This window comes from Drosophila kikkawai, unplaced genomic scaffold (genome assembly GCF_030179895.1).
Source record: "Drosophila kikkawai strain 14028-0561.14 unplaced genomic scaffold, DkikHiC1v2 scaffold_192, whole genome shotgun sequence".
Classification (NCBI taxonomy): domain Eukaryota; kingdom Metazoa; phylum Arthropoda; class Insecta; order Diptera; family Drosophilidae; genus Drosophila; species Drosophila kikkawai.
The window spans coordinates 11,928-32,697 of NW_027222529.1; the positions used below are offsets into that span (position 1 = coordinate 11,928).

The 20,770-nt window shown below is 28.1% G+C and overlaps 1 long non-coding RNA gene across 1 annotated transcript; it reads left to right on the top strand.

Moving 5' to 3' along the window:
* Positions 1 to 261: 261 nt before the first annotated feature.
* LOC121503254 (uncharacterized) lies at positions 262 to 730 on the top strand. Its single transcript, XR_005991337.2, has 3 exons — positions 262 to 368; positions 507 to 531; positions 589 to 730. It is a non-coding gene; the product is annotated as an uncharacterized lncRNA (long non-coding RNA).
* The last annotated feature ends 20,040 nt before the right edge of the window (positions 731 to 20,770 follow it).

A 20,770-nucleotide genomic window follows, 5' to 3' on the forward strand; every position in this document is an offset into this window, starting at 1 on the left:
CGCGCCGACTGCGACGCCGACAGAACCGACGCTCTGCCGACTGCTACTTGAACCCGAACTCCCTTCGGAGACCCGAACTCCCTTCGAGTCCGATTTGTTGGTGCATGCAAAAAAAAACAAAAACAATTTGCATGGGCTTCGTTTTTTTTTAGTCCGAAACAAAGTAGAAGACGCAATTAAAATAGATTCTCGAAGGTTCGACTCCATATTTTCGGAGCAGCGGTTTTCGGTTTCGTCTTGCTTCTTCTTATTCCCTTTACATTACAAGTTGAAGTGTTCTCCACTGCAGAAGTGTCGTGTGTTAAAAATGTTAAGAAATCAAATAATTCAATAATTACGTTCCGGGCCATATTGGAATATAAAAAAAGGTGAGTAAAAAGATTGTTCTTAATTAAATAGAAGCCTATAAATGTACATATGTATATTATTTTATTTATTATATGTATATAATATATTAATATATTATATTTATATATGTACATATTATGTATGTATTTTCTTTTCAGACTGCAGTAATGGCCAATATATTGGGTAATTTTATTTAATGAAATTATATTTTCCCTTGATTAATTATAATTTTTTCTGTAGATGCAATTTCCCAAGTGACTAAAACTGAGCCTCCAGAGAAGATACTGCGCAATAAATTTGGTCTTCATGAATAGAAAGCGGAACACCAAGGATCAAAAAAACCTTAAGGCCTTTTAATATATGGATGTTTAATCTTAATTTTTTATATTTGTGTTTTAGTTTTGGTATAGAATTAGTAAGAATAAATCATATTAATAAAAATTTAAGAGTTTTATTTTTATATATGAAAAAAAAAATCATCAACAATTCATCGATGAATTGATGATGAATTGTTGATTAAAGGCTGATGAAATGTTGATGAATTGTTGATGATTCATCAACAATTCATCAACAATTCATCGATGAATCATCAACAATTAATCAACATTTCATCAGTCTTTCATCAGTAATTCATCAACAATTCATCGATGAAATGATGATTAATTGTTGATGAATTGTTGTTGATGAATGCCTATGACATGCCCATGTTAAATTCATCAGTAATTTGCATGGACATTCATCGATGAATCATCAACAACACCCCTTCGGCTATTGATGAAACGTTGATGAATTGTTGATGAATGGTACTGCAGGATAAATACAAATTCTGAAGGTGATATCGGTATTATTAGCTGAGTTGTGAAATTTTTGTTTACAAATTTACAATTGAGTATGCAAATGTATTAGCCGTGTAAAATCTAATATAAATTATGAAGGTGATATCGGCATTGTTAGCTGAGTTGTGAACTTTTTGTTTACAAATTTACAATTGCGTATGCGAATGTATTAGCCTTGTGTAAACTAATATAAATACCAATTATGATGTAGATACGGGTCTTTTTGTTTACAAATTTACAATTGAGTATGCAAATGTATTAGCCGTGTAAAAACTAATATAAATACAAATTATGAATTATTATCTGAGTTGTTAACTTTTTGTTTACAAATTTACAATTGAGTATACAAATGTATTAGCCGTGTGAAAACTAATATAAATACAATTATGAAGTGGATATATGCATTATTATCTGAGTTGTGAACTTTTTGTTTACAAATTTACAATTGAGTATGCAAATGTATTAGCCGTGTGAAAACTAATATAAATACAATTATGAAGTGGATATATGCATTATTATCTGAGTTGTGAACTTTTTGTTTACAAATTTACAATTGAGTATGCGAATGTATTAGCCGTGTAAAATCTAATATAAATACAAATTCTGAAGGTGATATCGGCATTATTAGCTGAGTTGTGAACCTTTTGCTTACAAATTTATAATTGTGTATGCGAATGTATTAGCCTTGTGTAAACTAATATAAATACCAATTATGATGTGGATAGGGGACTTTTTGTTTACAAATTTACAATTGAGTATGCAAATGTATTAGCCGTGTAAAATCTAATATAAATACAAATTCAGAAGGTGATATCGGCATTATTAGCTGAGTTGTGAACTTTTTGTTTACAAATTTACAATTGAGTATGCAAATGTATTAGCCGTGTAAAATGTAATATAAATACAAATTATGAAGGTGATATTGGCATTATTAACTGAGTTGTGAACTTTTTGTTTACAAATTTACAATTGAGTATGCAAATGTATTAGCCGTGTAAAATCTAATATAAATACAAATTCTAAAGGTGAAATTTACAATTGAGTATGCAAATGTATTAGCCGTGTAAAATCTAATATAAATACAAATTATGAAGGTGATATCGGCATTATTAACTGAGTTGTGAACTTTTTGTTTACAAATTTACAATTGAGTATGCAAATGTATTAGCCGTGTAAAATCTAATATAAATACAAATTCTGAAGGTGATATCGGCATTATTAGCTGAGTTGTGAACTTTTTGTTTACAAATTTACAATTGAGTATGCAAATGTATTAGCCGTGTAAAATATAATATAAATAGAAATTCTGAAGGTAATATCGGCATTATTAGCTGAGTTGTGAACTTTTTGTTTACAAATTTATAATTGAGTATGCGAATGTATTAGCCTTGTGTAAACTAATATAAATACGAATTATGATGTGGATACGGGACTTTTTGTTTACAAACTTACAATTGAGTATGCAAATGTATTAGCCGTGTAAAATCTAATATAAATACAAATTATGAAGGTGATATCGGCATTATTAGCTGAGTTGTGAACTTTTTGTTTACAAATTTACAATTGAGTATGCAAATGTATTAGCCTTGTGTAAAGTAATATAAATACCAATTATGATGTGGATACGGGCATTATTACCTGAGTTGTGAACTTTTTGTTTACAAATGTACAATTGAGTATGCAAATGTATTAGCCGTGTAAAATCTAATATAAATACAAATTCTGAAGTGGATATATGCATTATTATCTGAGTTGTGAACTTTTTTTTTACAAATTTACAATTGAGTATGCAAATGTATTAGCCTTGTGTAAACTAATATAAATACAAATTATGATGTGGATACGGGCATTATTACCTGAGTTGTGAACTTTTTTGTTTACAAATTTACAATTGAGTATGCAAATGTATTAGCCGTGTAAAATCTAATATAAATACAAATTCTGAAGGTAATATCGGCATTATTAGCTGAGTTTTGAACTTTTTGTTTACAAATTTACAATTGAGTATGCAAATGTATTAGCCGTGTAAAATCTAATATAAATTATGAAGGTGATAACGGCATTGTTAGCTGAGTTGTGAACTTTTTGTTTACAAATTTACAATTCAGTATGCAAATGTATTAGCCGTGTAGAATCTAATATAAATACAAATTCTGAAGGTGATATCGGCATTATTAGCTGAGTTGTGAACTTTTTGTTTACAAATTTATAATTGAGTATGCGAATGTATTAGCCTTGTGTAAACTAATATAAATACAAATTATGATGTGGATACGGGACTTTTTGTTTACAAATTTACAATTGAGTATGCAAATGTATTAGCCGTGTAAAATCTAATATAAATACAAATTATGAAGGTGATATCGGCATTATTAGCTGAGTTGTGAACTTTTTGTTTACAAATTTACAATTGAGTATGCAAATGTATTAGCCGTGTAAAATCTAATATAAATTATGAAGGTGATATCGGCATTGTTAGCTGAGTTGTGAACTTTTTGTTTACAAATTTACAATTGCGTATGCGAATGTATTAGCCTTGTGTAAACTAATATAAATACCAATTATGATGTAGATACGGGTCTTTTTGTTTACAAATTTACAATTGAGTATGCAAATGTATTAGCCGTGTAAAAACTAATATAAATACAAATTATGAATTATTATCTGAGTTGTTAACTTTTTGTTTACAAATTTACAATTGAGTATACAAATGTATTAGCCGTGTGAAAACTAATATAAATACAATTATGAAGTGGATATATGCATTATTATCTGAGTTGTGAACTTTTTGTTTACAAATTTACAATTGAGTATGCAAATGTATTAGCCGTGTGAAAACTAATATAAATACAATTATGAAGTGGATATATGCATTATTATCTGAGTTGTGAACTTTTTGTTTACAAATTTACAATTGAGTATGCGAATGTATTAGCCGTGTAAAATCTAATATAAATACAAATTCTGAAGGTGATATCGGCATTATTAGCTGAGTTGTGAACCTTTTGCTTACAAATTTATAATTGTGTATGCGAATGTATTAGCCTTGTGTAAACTAATATAAATACCAATTATGATGTGGATAGGGGACTTTTTGTTTACAAATTTACAATTGAGTATGCAAATGTATTAGCCGTGTAAAATCTAATATAAATACAAATTCTGAAGGTGATATCGGCATTATTAGCTGAGTTGTGAACTTTTTGTTTACAAATTTACAATTGAGTATGCAAATGTATTAGCCGTGTAAAATCTAATATAAATACAAATTATGAAGGTGATATCGGCATTATTAACTGAGTTGTGAACTTTTTGTTTACAAATTTACAATTGAGTATGCAAATGTATTAGCCGTGTAAAATCTAATATAAATACAAATTCTGAAGGTGAAATTTACAATTGAGTATGCAAATGTATTAGCCGTGTAAAATCTAATATAAATACAAATTATGAAGGTGATATCGGCATTATTAGCTGAGTTGTGAACTTTTTGTTTACAAATTTATAATTGAGTATGCGAATGTATTAGCCTTGTGTAAACTAATATAAATACAAATTATGATGTGGATACGGGACTTTTTGTTTACAAATTTACAATTGAGTATGCAAATGTATTAGCCGTGTAAAATCTAATATAAATACAAATTATGAAGGTGATATCGGCATTGTTAGCTGAGTTGTGAACTTTTTGTTTACAAATTTACAATTGCGTATGCGAATGTATTAGCCTTGTGTAAACTAATATAAATACCAATTATGATGTAGATACGGGTCTTTTTGTTTACAAATTTACAATTGAGTATGCAAATGTATTAGCCGTGTAAAAACTAATATAAATACAAATTATGAATTATTATCTGAGTTGTTAACTTTTTGTTTACAAATTTACAATTGAGTATACAAATGTATTAGCCGTGTGAAAACTAATATAAATACAATTATGAAGTGGATATATGCATTATTATCTGAGTTGTGAACTTTTTGTTTACAAATTTACAATTGAGTATGCAAATGTATTAGCCGTGTGAAAACTAATATAAATACAATTATGAAGTGGATATATGCATTATTATCTGAGTTGTGAACTTTTTGTTTACAAATTTACAATTGAGTATGCGAATGTATTAGCCGTGTAAAATCTAATATAAATACAAATTCTGAAGGTGATATCGGCATTATTAGCTGAGTTGTGAACCTTTTGCTTACCAATTTATAATTGTGTATGCGAATGTATTAGCCTTGTGTAAACTAATATAAATACCAATTATGATGTGGATAGGGGACTTTTTGTTTACAAATTTACAATTGAGTATGCAAATGTATTAGCCGTGTAAAATCTAATATAAATACAAATTCTGAAGGTGATATCGGCATTATTAGCTGAGTTGTGAACTTTTTGTTTACAAATTTACAATTGAGTATGCAAATGTATTAGCCGTGTAAAATGTAATATAAATACAAATTATGAAGGTGATATCGGCATTATTAACTGAGTTGTGAACTTTTTGTTTACAAATTTACAATTGAGTATGCAAATGTATTAGCCGTGTAAAATCTAATATAAATACAAATTCTGAAGGTGAAATTTACAATTGAGTATGCAAATGTATTAGCCGTGTAAAATATAATATAAATACAAATTATGAAGGTGATATCGGCATTATTAACTGAGTTGTGAACTTTTTGTTTACAAATTTACAATTGAGTATGCAAATGTATTAGCCGTGTAAAATCTAATATAAATACAAATTCTGAAGGTGATATCGGCATTATTAGCTGAGTTGTGAACTTTTTGTTTACAAATTTACAATTGAGTATGCAAATGTATTAGCCGTGTAAAATATAATATAAATAGAAATTCTGAAGGTAATATCGGCATTATTAGCTGAGTTGTGAACTTTTTGTTTACAAATTTATAATTGAGTATGCGAATGTATTAGCCTTGTGTAAACTAATATAAATACGAATTATGATGTGGATACGGGACTTTTTGTTTACAAACTTACAATTGAGTATGCAAATGTATTAGCCGTGTAAAATCTAATATAAATACAAATTATGAAGGTGATATCGGCATTATTAGCTGAGTTGTGAACTTTTTGTTTACAAATTTACAATTGAGTATGCAAATGTATTAGCCTTGTGTAAAGTAATATAAATACCAATTATGATGTGGATACGGGCATTATTACCTGAGTTGTGAACTTTTTGTTTACAAATTTACAATTGAGTATGCAAATGTATTAGCCGTGTAAAATCTAATATAAATACAAATTCTGAAGTGGATATATGCATTATTATCTGAGTTGTGAACTTTTTGTTTACAAATTTACAATTGAGTATGCAAATGTATTAGCCTTGTGTAAACTAATATAAATACAAATTATGATGTGGATACGGGCATTATTACCTGAGTTGTAAACTTTTTTGTTTACAAATTTACAATTGAGTATGCAAATGTATTAGCCGTGTAAAATCTAATATAAATACAAATTCTGAAGGTAATATCGGCATTATTAGCTGAGTTGTGAACTTTTTGTTTACAAATTTACAATTGAGTATGCAAATGTATTAGCCGTGTAAAATCTAATATAAATTATGAAGGTGATAACGGCATTGTTAGCTGAGTTGTGAACTTTTTGTTTACAAATTTACAATTCAGTATGCAAATGTATTAGCCGTGTAAAATCTAATATAAATACAAATTCTGAAGGTGATATCGGCATTATTAGCTGAGTTGTGAACTTTTTGTTTACAAATTTATAATTGAGTGTGCGAATGTATTAGCCTTGTGTAAACTAATATAAATACAAATTATGATGTGGATACGGGACTTTTTGTTTACAAATTTACAATTGAGTATGCAAATGTATTAGCCGTGTAAAATCTAATATAAATACAAATTATGAAGGTGATATCGGCATTATTAGCTGAGTTGTGAACTTTTTGTTTACAAATTTACAATTGAGTATGCAAATGTATTAGCCGTGTAAAATCTAATATAAATACAAATTCTGAAGGTGATATCGGTATTATTAGCTGAGTTGTGAACTTTTTGTTTACAAATTTACAATTGAGTAAGCAAATGTATTAGCCGTGTAAAATCTAATATAAATTATGAAGGTGATATCGGCATTGTTAGCTGAGTTGTGAACTTTTTGTTTACAAATTTACAATTGCGTATGCAAATGTATTAGCCTTGTGTAAACTAATATAAATACAAATTATGAAGTGGATATATGCATTATTATCTGAGCTGTGAACTTTTTGTTTACAAATTTACAATTGAGTATACAAATGTATTAGCCTTGTGTAAACTAATATACATACAAATTATGATGTGGATACGGGCATTATTACCTGAGTTGTGAACTTTTTGTTTACAAATTTACAATTGAGTATGCAAATGTATTAGCCGTGTAAAATCTAATATAAATACAAATTCTGAAGGTAATATAGGCATTATTAGGTGAGTTGTGAACTTTTTGTTTACAAATTTATAATTGAGTATGCGAATGTATTAGCCTTGTGTAAACTAATATAAATACAAATTATGATGTGGATACGGGACTTTTTGTTTACAAATTTACAATTGAGTATGCAAATGTATTAGCCGTGTAAAATCTAATATAAATACAAATTCTGAAGTGGATATATGCATTATTATCTGAGTTGTGAACTTTTTGTTTACAAATTTATAATTGAGTATGCGAATGTATTAGCCTTGTGTAAACTAATATAAATACAAATTATGATGTGGATACGGGACTTTTTGTTTACAAATTTACAATTGAGTATGCAAATGTATTAGCCGTGTAAAATCTAATATAAATACAAATTATGAAGGTGATATCGGCATTATTAGCTGAGTTGTGAACTTTTTGTTTACAAATTTACAATTGAGCATGCAAATGTATTAGCCGTGTAAAATCTAATATAAATACAAATTCTGAAGGTGATATCGGTATTGTTAGCTGTGTTGTGAATTTTTTGTTTACAAATTTAGAATTTAGTATGCAAATGTATTAGCCTTGTTAAATCTAATATAAATACAAATTCTGAAGATGATATCGGTATTATTAGCTGAGTTGTGAACTTTTTGTTTACAAATTTACAATTGAGTATGCAAATGTAGTAGCCTTGTGTAAACTAATATAAATACCAATTATGATGTGGATACGGGCATTATTACCTGAGTTGTGAACTTTTTGTTTACAAATTTACAATTGAGTATGCAAATGTATTAGCCGTGTAAAATCTAATATAAATTATGAAGGTGATATCGGCATTGTTAGCTGAGTTGTGAACTTTTTGTTTACAAATTTACAATTGAGTATGCAAATGTATTAGCCTTGTGTAAACTAATATACATGCAAATTATGATGTGGATACGGGCATTATTACCTGAGTTGTAAACTTTTTGTTTACAAATTTACAATTGAGTATGCAAATGTATTAGCCGAGTAAAATCTAATATAAATTATGAAGGTGATATGCAAATGTATTAGCCGTGTAAAATCTAATATAAATACAAATTATGAAGGTGATATCGGCATTATTAGCTGAGTTGTGAACTTTTTGTTTACAAATTTACAATTGAGTATGCAAATGTATTAGCCGTGTAAAATCTAATATAAATACAAATTCTGAAGGTGATATCGGTATTGTTAGCTGTGTTGTGAATTTTTTGTTTACAAATTTAGAATTGAGTATGCAAATGTATTAGCCTTGTTAAATCTAATATAAATACAAATTCTGAAGATGATATCGGTATTATTAGCTGAGTTGTGAACTTTTTGTTTACAAATTTACAATTGAGTATGCAAATGTAGTAGCCTTGTGTGAACTAATATAAATACCATTTATGATGTGGATACGGGCATTATTACCTGAGTTGTGAACTTTTTGTTTACAAATTTACAATTGAGTATGCAAATGTATTAGCCGTGTAAAATCTAATATAAATTATGAAGGTGATATCGGCATTGTTAGCTGAGTTGTGAACTTTTTGTTTACAAATTTACAATTGAGTATGCAAATGTATTAGCCTTGTGTAAACTAATATACATGCAAATTATGATGTGGATATGGGCATTATTACCTGAGTTGTAAACTTTTTGTTTACAAATTTACAATTGAGTATGCAAATGTATTAGCCGTGTAAAATCTAATATAAATTATGAAGGTGATATCGGTATTATTAGCTGAGTTGTGAACTTTTTGTTTACAAATTTACAATTGAGTATGCGAATGTATTAGCCTTGTGTAAACTAATATAAATACAAATTATGATGTGGATACGGGACTTTTTGTTTACAAATTTACAATTGAGTATGCAAATGTATTAGCCGTGTAAAATCTAATATAAATACAAATTATGAAGGTGATATCGGCATTATTAGCTGAGTTGTGAACTTTTTGTTTACAAATTTACAATTGAGTATGCAAATGTATTATCCGTGTAAAATCTAGTATAAATACAAATTATGAAGGTGATATCGGCATTATTAGCTGAGTTGTGAACTTTTTGTTTACAAATTTACAATTGAGTATGCAAATGTATTATCCGTGTAAAATCTAGTATAAATACAAATTCTGAAGGTAATATCGGCATTATTAGCTGAGTTGTGAACTTTTTGTTTACAAATTTATAATTGAGTATGCGAATGTATTAGCCTTGTGTAAACTAATATAAATACAAATTATGATGTGGATACGGGACTTTTTGTTTACAAATTTTCAATTGAGTATGCAAATGTATTAGCCTTGTGAAAACTAATATAAATACAAATTACGATGTGGATACGGGCATTATTACCTGAGTTGTGAACTTTCTGTTTACAAATTTACAATTGAGTATGCAAATGTATTATCCGTGTAAAATCTAGTATAAATACAAATTATGAAGGTGATATCGGCATTATTAGCTGAGTTGTGAACTTTTTGTTTACAAATTTACAATTGAGTATGCAAATGTATTAGCCGTGTAAAATCTAATATAAATACAAATTCTGAAGGTGATATCGGTATTATTAGCTGAGTTGGGAACTTTTTGTTTACAAATTTTTAATTGAGTATGCAAATGTATTAGACTTGTGAAAACTAATATGAATACAAATTATGATGTGGATACGGGCATTATTACCCGAGTTGTGAACTTTTTGTTTACAAATTTACAATTGAGTATGCAAATGTATTATCCGTGTAAAATCTAGTATAAATACAAATTATGAAGGTGATATCGGCATTATTAGCTGAGTTGTGAACTTTTTGTTTACAAATTTACAATTGAGTATGCAAATGTATTAGCCGTGTAAAATCTAATATAAATACAAATTCTGAAGGTAATATCGGCATTATTAGCTGAGTTGTGAACTTTTTGTTTACAAATTTACAATTGAGTATGCAAATGTATTAGCCTTGTTAAATCTAATATAAATACAAATTCTGAAGGTGATATCGGTATTATTAGCTGATTTGTGAACTTTTTGTTTACAAATTTACAATTGAGTATGCAAATGTAGTAGCCTTGTGTAAACTAATATAAATACCAATTATGATGTGGATACGGGCATTATTACCTGAGTTGTGAACTTTTTGTTTACAAATTTACAATTGAGTATGCAAATGTATTAGCCGTGTAAAATCTAATATAAATTATGAAGGTGATATCGGAATTGTTAGCTGAGTTGTGAACTTTTTGTTTACAAATTTACAATTGAGTATGCAAATGTATTAGCCTTGTGTAAACTAATATAAATACAAATTATGATGTGGATACGGGCATTATTACCTGAGTTGTGAACTTTTTGTTTACAAATTTACAATTGAGTATGCAAATGTATTAGCCGTGTAAAAACTAATATAAATACAAATTATGAAGTGGATATATGCATTATTATCTGAGCTGTGAACTTTTTGTTTACAAATTTACAATTGAGTATACAAATGTATTAGCCTTGTGTAAACTAATATACATACAAATTATGATGAAGGAGACGTTTCCGACCCCATAAAGTATATATATTCTTGATCAGCATCAACAGCCGAGTCGATCTAGCCATGTCCGTCTGTCCGTCTGTCCGTCCGTCTGTCCGTCTGTCCGTCCGTCTGTCCGTTTCTACGCAAACTAGTCCCTCAGTTTTAAAGCTATCTGAATGAAACTTTGCATATAGTCTTCTATATACTCTCACTGCTATATATGTCGGAACGGGCCGGATCGGACGACTATATCATATAGCTGCCATACAAATGTTCGATAAATTTTCAGAAAAAAAAATTATAACTTGGGTGTTTTTCAATATTTTTGCATCATTTTTGAGATATAGCCATTTTGTATTATTCCAGAATTTTGGTAAAAATTTTATGAAAATCGGACCACTATATCTTATAGCTGCCATAGGAACGATCAGGAAATGGGACAAAAATTATAACTTCGTTGTTTTTCAACGTATTTTCATCTACTTTGAGATATAATCTTTTTATTATTATTTTAGAATTTTGGTAAAAATTTTATGAAAATCGGACGACTATATCTTATAGCTGCTATAGGAACGATAGGGAAAGTAATAGAAAAAATTATAACTTCGTTGTTTTTCAACGTATTTTCATCTACTCTGAGATATGAGCTTTACTTATTATTATAGAATTTTGGTATAAATTTCATAAAAATCGGACAACTATATCTTATAGCTGCCATAGAAGCGATCCGTAGATGTAGAGAAAATGTAAGGCTGGGAATGTAAAACTGTAACTGTCAAACTGTAAACATAATAAATATAGAAAAAATGTTATGAAACTCTGTTTAGTGTCTGTTTTCGGCATTATAATTTATAATATAAATATCAAAACCAATCTGCAAGGGTATACAAACTTCGCCATGCCGAAGTTAGCTTCCTTTATTACCTGAGTTGTGAACTTTTTGTTTACAAATTTACAATTGAGTATGCAAATGTATTAGCCTTGTTAAATCTAATATAAATACAAATTCTGAAGGTGATATCGGTATTATTAGCTGATTTGTGAACTTTTGTTTACAAATTTACAATTGAGTATGCAAATGTATTAGCCTTGTGTAAACTAATATAAATACCAATTATGATGTGGATACGGGCATTATTACCTGAGTTGTGAACTTTTTGTTTAGAAATTTACAATTGAGTATACAAATGTATTAGCCGTGTAAAATCTAATATAAATTATGAAGGTGATATCGGCATTGTTAGCTGAGTTGTGAACTTTTTGTTTACAAATTTACAATTGAGTATGCAAATGTATTAGCCTTGTGTAAACTAATATACATGCAAATTATGATGTGGATACGGGCATTATTACCTGAGTTGCAAACTTTTTGTTTACAAATTTACAATTGAGTATGCAAATGTATTAGCCGTGTAAAATCTAATATAAATTATGATGGTGATATCGGTATTATTAGCTGAGTTGTGAACTTTTTGTTTACAAATTTACAATTGAGTATGCGAATGTATTAGCCTTGTGTAAACTAATATAAATACAAATTATGATGTGGATACGGGACTTTTTGTTTACAAATTTACAATTGAGTATGCAAATGTATTAGCCGTGTAAAATCTAATATAAATACAAATTATGAAGGTGATATCGGCATTATTAGCTGAGTTGTGAACTTTTTGTTTACAAATTTTCAATTGAGTATGCAAATGTATTAGCCTTGTGAAAACTAATATAAATACAAATTATGATGTGGATATCGGCATTATTAGCTGAGTTGTGAACTTTTTGTTTACAAATTCACAATTAAGTATGCAAATGTATTAGCCGTGTAAAAACTAATATAAATACAAATTATGAAGGTGATATCGGCATTATTAACTGAGTTGTGAACTTTTTGTTTACAAATTTATAATTGAGTATGCGAATGTATTATCCGTGTAAACTAATATAAATACCAATTATGATGTGGATACGGGACTTTTTGTTTACAAATTTACAATTGAGTATGCAAATGTATTAGCCGTGTAAAATCTAATATAAATACAAATTATGAAGGTGATATCGGCATTATTAGCTGAGTTGTGAACTTTTTGTTTACAAATTTACAATTGAGTATGCAAATGTATTAGCCGTGTAAAATCTAATATAAATACAAATTCTGAAGGTGATATCGGTATTATTAGCTGAGTTGTGAACTTTTTGTTTACAAATTTACAATTGAGTATGCAAATGTATTAGCCGTGTAAAATCTAATATAAATTATGAAGGTGATATCGGCATTGTTAGCTGAGTTGTGAACTTTTTGTTTACAAATTTACAATTGCGTATGCAAATGTAGTAGCCTTGTGTAAACTAATATAAATACCAATTATGATGTGGATACGGGCATTATTACCTGAGTTGTGAACTTTTTGTTTACAAATTTACAATTGAGTATGCAAATGTATTAGCCGTGTAAAATCTAATATAAATTATGAAGGTGATATCGGCATTGTTAGCTGAGTTGTGAACTTTTTGTTTACAAATTTACAATTGAGTATGCGAATGTATTAGCCTTGTGTAAACTAATATAAATACAAATTATGATGTGGATACGGGACTTTTTGTTTACAAATTTACAATTGAGTATGCAAATGTATTAGCCGTGTAAAATCTAATATAAATACAAATTATGAAGGTGATATCGGCATTATTAGCTGAGTTGTGAACTTTTTGTTTACAAATTTACAATTGAGTATGCAAATGTATTAGCCTTGTTAAATCTAATATAAATACAAATTCTGAAGGTGATATCGGTATTATTAGCTGATTTGTGAACTTTTTGTTTACAAATTTACAATTGAGTATGCAAATGTAGTAGCCTTGTGTAAACTAATATAAATACCAATTATGATGTGGATACGGGCATTATTACCTGAGTTGTGAACTTTTTGTTTACAAATTTACAATTGAGTATGCAAATGTATTAGCCGTGTAAAATCTAATATAAATTATGAAGGTGATATCGGCATTGTTAGCTGAGTTGTGAACTTTTTGTTTACAAATTTACAATTGAGGATGCAAATGTATTAGCCTTGTGTAAACTAATATACATGCAAATTATGATGTGGATACGGGCATTATTACCTGAGTTGCAAACTTTTTGTTTACAAATTTACAATTGAGTATGCAAATGTATTAGCCGTGTAAAATCTAATATAAATTATGATGGTGATATCGGTATTATTAGCTGAGTTGTGAACTTTTTGTTTACAAATTTACAATTGAGTATGCGAATGTATTAGCCTTGTGTAAACTAATATAAATACAAATTATGATGTGGATACGGGACTTTTTGTTTACAAATTTACAATTGAGTATGCAAATGTATTAGCCGTGTAAAATCTAATATAAATACAAATTATGAAGGTGATATCGGCATTATTAGCTGAGTTGTGAACTTTTTGTTTACAAATTTACAATTGAGTATGCAAATGTATTATCCGTGTAAAATCTAGTATAAATACAAATTATGAAGGTGATATCGGCATTATTAGCTGAGTTGTGAACTTTTTGTTTACAAATTTACAATTGAGTATGCAAATGTATTAGCCGTGTAAAATCTAATATAAATACAAATTCTGAAGGTAATATCGGCATTATTAGCTGAGTTGTGAACTTTTTGTTTACAAATTTATAATTGAGTATGCGAATGTATTAGCCTTGTGTAAACTAATATAAATACAAATTATGATGTGGATACGGGACTTTTTGTTTACAAATTTACAATTGAGTATGCAAATGTATTAGCCGTGTAAAATCTAATATAAATACAAATTATGAAGGTGATATCGGCATTATTAGCTGAGTTGTGAACTTTTTGTTTACAAATTTACAATTGAGTATGCAAATGTATTAGCCGTGTAAAATCTAATATAAATACAAATTCTGAAGGTGATATCGGTATTATTAGCTGAGTTGTGAACTTTTTGTTTACAAATTTACAATTGAGTATGCAAATGTATTAGCCGTGTAAAATCTAATATAAATTATGAAGGTGATATCGGCATTGTTAGCTGAGTTGTGAACTTTTTGTTTACAAATTTACAATTGCGTATGCAAATGTATTAGCCTTGTGTAAACTAATATAAATACAATTATGAAGTGGATATATGCATTATTATCTGAGCTGTGAACTTTTTGTTTACAAATTTACAATTGAGTATACAAATGTATTAGCCTTGTGTAAACTAATATACATACAAATTATGATGTGGATACGGGCATTATTACCTGAGTTGTGAACTTTTTGTTTACAAATTTACAATTGAGTATGCAAATGTATTAGCCGTGTAAAAACTAATATAAATACAATTATGAAGTGGATATATGCATTATTATCTAGCTGTGAACTTTTTGTTACAAATTTACAATTGAGTATACAAATGTATTACCCTTGTTAAACTAATATACATACAAATTATGATGTGGATACGGGCATTATTACCTGAGTTGTGAACTTTTTGTTTACAAATTTACAATTGAGTATGCAAATGTATTAGCCTTGTTAAATCTAATATAAATACAAATTCTGAAGGTGATATCGGTATTATTAGCTGATTTGTGAACTTTTTGTTTACAAATTTACAATTGAGTATGCAAATGTATTAGCCTTGTGTAAACTAATATACATACAAATTATGATGTGGATACGGGCATTATTACCTGAGTTGTGAACTTTTTGTTTACAAATTTACAATTGAGTATGCAAATGTATTAGCCGTGTAAAAACTAATATATATACAAATTATGAAGTGGATATATGCATTATTATCTAGCTGTGAACTTTTTGTTACAAATTTACAATTGAGTATACAAATGTATTACCCTTGTTAAACTAATATACATACAAATTATGATGTGGATACGGGCATTATTACCTGAGTTGTGAACTTTTTGTTTACAAATTTACAATTGAGTATGCAAATGTATTAGCCTTGTTAAATCTAATATAAATACAAATTCTGAAGGTGATATCGGCATTGTTAGCTGAGTTGTGAACTTTTTGTTTACAAATTTACAATTGAGTATGCAAATGTATTAGCCTTGTGTAAACTAATATACATGCAAATTATGATGTGGATACGGGCATTATTACCTGAGTTGTAAACTTTTTGTTTACAAATTTACAATTGAGTATGCAAATGTATTAGCCGTGTAAAATCTAATATAAATTATGAAGGTGATATCGGTATTATTAGCTGAGTTGTGAACTTTTTGTTTATAAATTTACAATTGAGTATGCGAATGTATTAGCCTTGTGTAAACTAATATAAATACAAATTATGATGTGGATACGGGACTTTTTGTTTACAAATTTACAATTGAGTATGCAAATGTATTAGCCGTGTAAAATCTAATATAAATACAAATTATGAAGGTGATATCGACATTATTAGCTGAGTTGTGAACTTTTTGTTTACAAATTTACAATTGAGTATGCAAATGTATTATCCGTGTAAAATCTAGTATAAATACAAATTATGAAGGTGATATCGGCATTATTAGCTGAGTTGTGAACTTTTTGTTTACAAATTTACAATTGAGTATGCAAATGTATTAGCCGTGTAAAATCTAATATAAATACAAATTCTGAAGGTAATATCGGCATTATTAGCTGAGTTGTGAACTTTTTGTTTACAAATTTATAATTGAGTATGCGAATGTATTAGCCTTGTGTAAACTAATATAAATACAAATTATGATGTGGATACGGGACTTTTTGTTTACAAATTTACAATTGAGTATGCAAATGTATTAGCCGTGTAAAATCTAATATAAATACAAATTCTAAAGGTGATATCGGTATTATTACCTGAGTTGTGAACTTTTTGTTTACAAATTTTCAATTGAGTATGCAAATGTATTAGCCTTGTGAAAACTAATATAAATACAAATTACGATGTGGATACGGGCATTATTACCTGAGTTGTGAACTTTCTGTTTACAAATTTACAATTGAGTATGCAAATGTATTAGCCGTGTAAAATCTAATATAAATACAAATTCTGAAGGTGATATCGGTATTATTAGCTGAGTTGGGAACTTTTTGTTTACAAATTTTCAATTGAGTATGCAAATGTATTAGACTTGTGAAAACTAATATGAATACAAATTATGATGTGGATACGGGCATTATTACCTGAGTTGTGAACTTTTTGTTTACAAATTTACAATTGAGTATGCAAATATATTATCCGTGTAAAATCTAGTATAAATACAAATTATGAAGGTGATATCGGCATTATTAGCTGAGTTGTGAACTTTTTGTTTACAAATTTACAATTGAGTATGCAAATGTATTAGCCGTGTAAAATCTAATATAAATACAAATTCTGAAGGTAATATCGGCATTATTAGCTGAGTTGTGAACTTTTTGTTTACAAATTTATAATTGCGTATGCGAATGTATTAGCCTTGTGTAAACTAATATAAATACAAATTATGATGTGGATACGGGACTTTTTGTTTACAAATTTACAATTGAGTATGCAAATGTATTAGCCGTGTAAAATCTAATATAAATACAAATTATGAAGGTGATATCGGCATTATTAGCTGAGTTGTGAACTTTTTGTTTACAAATTTACAATTGAGTATGCAAATGTATTAGCCGTGTAAAATCTAATATAAATACAAATTCTGAAGGTGATATCGGCATTATTAGCTGAGTTGTGAACTTTTTGTTTACAAATTTACAATTGAGTATGCAAATGTATTAGCCGTGTAAAATCTAATATAAATTATGAAGGTGATATCGGCATTGTTAGCTGAGTTGTGAACTTTTTGTTTACAAATTTACAATTGCGTATGCAAATGTATTAGCCTTGTGTAAACTAATATAAATACAATTATGAAGTGGATATATGCATTATTATCTGAGCTGTGAACTTTTTGTTTACAAATTTACAATTGAGTATACAAATGTATTAGCCTTGTGTAAACTAATATACATACAAATTATGATGTGGATACGGGCATTATTACCTGAGTTGTGAACTTTTTGTTTACAAATTTACAATTGAGTATGCAAATGTATTAGCCGTGTAAAAACTAATATAAATACAATTATGAAGTGGATATATGCATTATTATCTAGCTGTGAACTTTTTGTTACAAATTTACAATTGAGTATACAAATGTATTACCCTTGTTAAACTAATATACATACAAATTATGATGTGGATACGGGCATTATTACCTGAGTTGTGAACTTTTTGTTTACAAATTTACAATTGAGTATGCAAATGTATTAGCCTTGTTAAATCTAATATAAATACAAATTCTGAAGGTGATATCGGTATTATTAGCTGATTTGTGAACTTTTTGTTTACAAATTTTCAATTGAGTATGCAAATGTATTAGCCTTGTGTAAACTAATATAAATACAAATTATGATGTGGATACGGGCATTATTACCTGAGTTGTGAACTTTTTGTTTACAAATTTACAATTGAGTATGCAAATGTATTAGCCGTGTAAAAAATAATATAAATACAAATTATGAAGTGGATATATGCATTATTATCTGAGCTGTGAACTTTTTGTTTACAAATTTACGATTGAGTATACAAATGTATTAGCCTTGTGTAAACTAATATACATGCAAATTATGATGTGGATACGGGCATTATTACCTGAGTTGTAAACTTTTTGTTTACAAATTTACAATTGAGTATGCAAATGTATTAGCCGTGTAAAATCTAATATAAATTATGAAAGTGATATCGGTATTATTAGCTGAGTTGTGAACTTTTTGTTTACAAATTTACAATTGAGTATGCGAATGTATTAGCCTTGTGTAAACTAATATAAATACAAATTATGATGTGGATACGGGACTTTTTGTTTACAAATTTACAATTGAGTATGCAAATGTATTAGCCGTGTAAAATCTAATATAAATTATGAAAGTGATATCGGTATTATTAGCTGAGTTGTGAACTTTTTGTTTACAAATTTACAATTGAGTATGCGAATGTATTAGCCTTGTGTAAACTAATATAAATACAAATTATGATGTGGATACGGGACTTTTTGTTTACAAATTTACAATTGAGTATGCAAATGTATTAGCCGTGTAAAATCTAATATAAATACAAATTATGAAGGTGATATCGGCATTATTAGCTGAGTTGTGAACTTTTTGTTTACAAATTTACAATTGAGTATGCAAATGTATTAGCCGTGTAAAATCTAATATAAATACAAATTCTGAAGGTGATATCGGTATTATTAGCTGAGTTGTGAACTTTTTGTTTACAAATTTTCAATTGAGTATGCAAATGTATTAGCCTTGTGAAAACTAATATAAATACAAATTATGATGTGGATATCGGCATTATTAGCTGAGTTGTGAACTTTTTGTTTACAAATTCACAATTAAGTATGCAAATGTATTAGCCGTGTAAAAACTAATATAAATACAAATTATGAAGGTGATATCGGCATTATTATCTGAGTTGTGAACTTTTTGTTTACAAATTTATAATTGAGTATGCGAATGTATTAGCCTTGTGTAAACTAATATAAATACCAATTATGATGTGGATACGGGACTTTTTGTTTACAAATTTACAATTGAGTATGCGAATGTATTAGCCGTGTAAAATCTAATATAAATACAAATTCTGAAGGTGATATTGGCATTATTAGCTGAGTTGTGAACCTTTTGTTTACAAATTTATAATTGAGTATGCGAATGTATTAGCCTTGTGTAAACTAAAATATATACCAATTATGATGTGGATACGGGACTTTTTGTTTACAAATTTACAATTGAGTATGCAAATGTATTAGCCGTCTAAAATCTAATATAAATACAAATTCTGAAGGTGATATCGGCATTATTAGCTGAGTTGTGAACTTTTTGTTTACAAATTTACAATTGAGTATGCAAATGTATTAGCCGTGTAAAAACTAATATAAATACAAATTCTGAAGGTGATATCGGTATTATTAGCTGAGTTGTGAACTTTTTGTTTACAAATTTTCAATTGAGTATGCAAATGTATTAGCCTTGTGAAAACTAATATAAATACAAATTATGATGTGGATATCGGCATTATTAGCTGAGTTGTGAACTTTTTGTTTACAAATTCACAATTAAGTATGCAAATGTATTAGCCGTGTAAAAACTAATATAAATACAAATTATGAAGGTGATATCGGCATTATTATCTGAGTTGTGAACTTTTTGTTTACAAATTTATAATTGAGTATGCGAATGTATTAGCCTTGTGTAAACTAATATAAATACCAATTATGATGTGGATACGGGACTTTTTGTTTACAAATTTACAATTGAGTATGCGAATGTATTAGCCGTGTAAAATCTAATATAAATACAAATTCTGAAGGTGATATTGGCATTATTAGCTGAGTTGTGAACCTTTTGTTTACAAATTTATAATTGAGTATGCGAATGTATTAGCCTTGTGTAAACTAAAATATATACCAATTATGATGTGGATACGGGACTTTTTGTTTACAAATTTACAATTGAGTATGCAAATGTATTAGCCGTCTAAAATCTAATATAAATACAAATTCTGAAGGTGATATCGGCATTA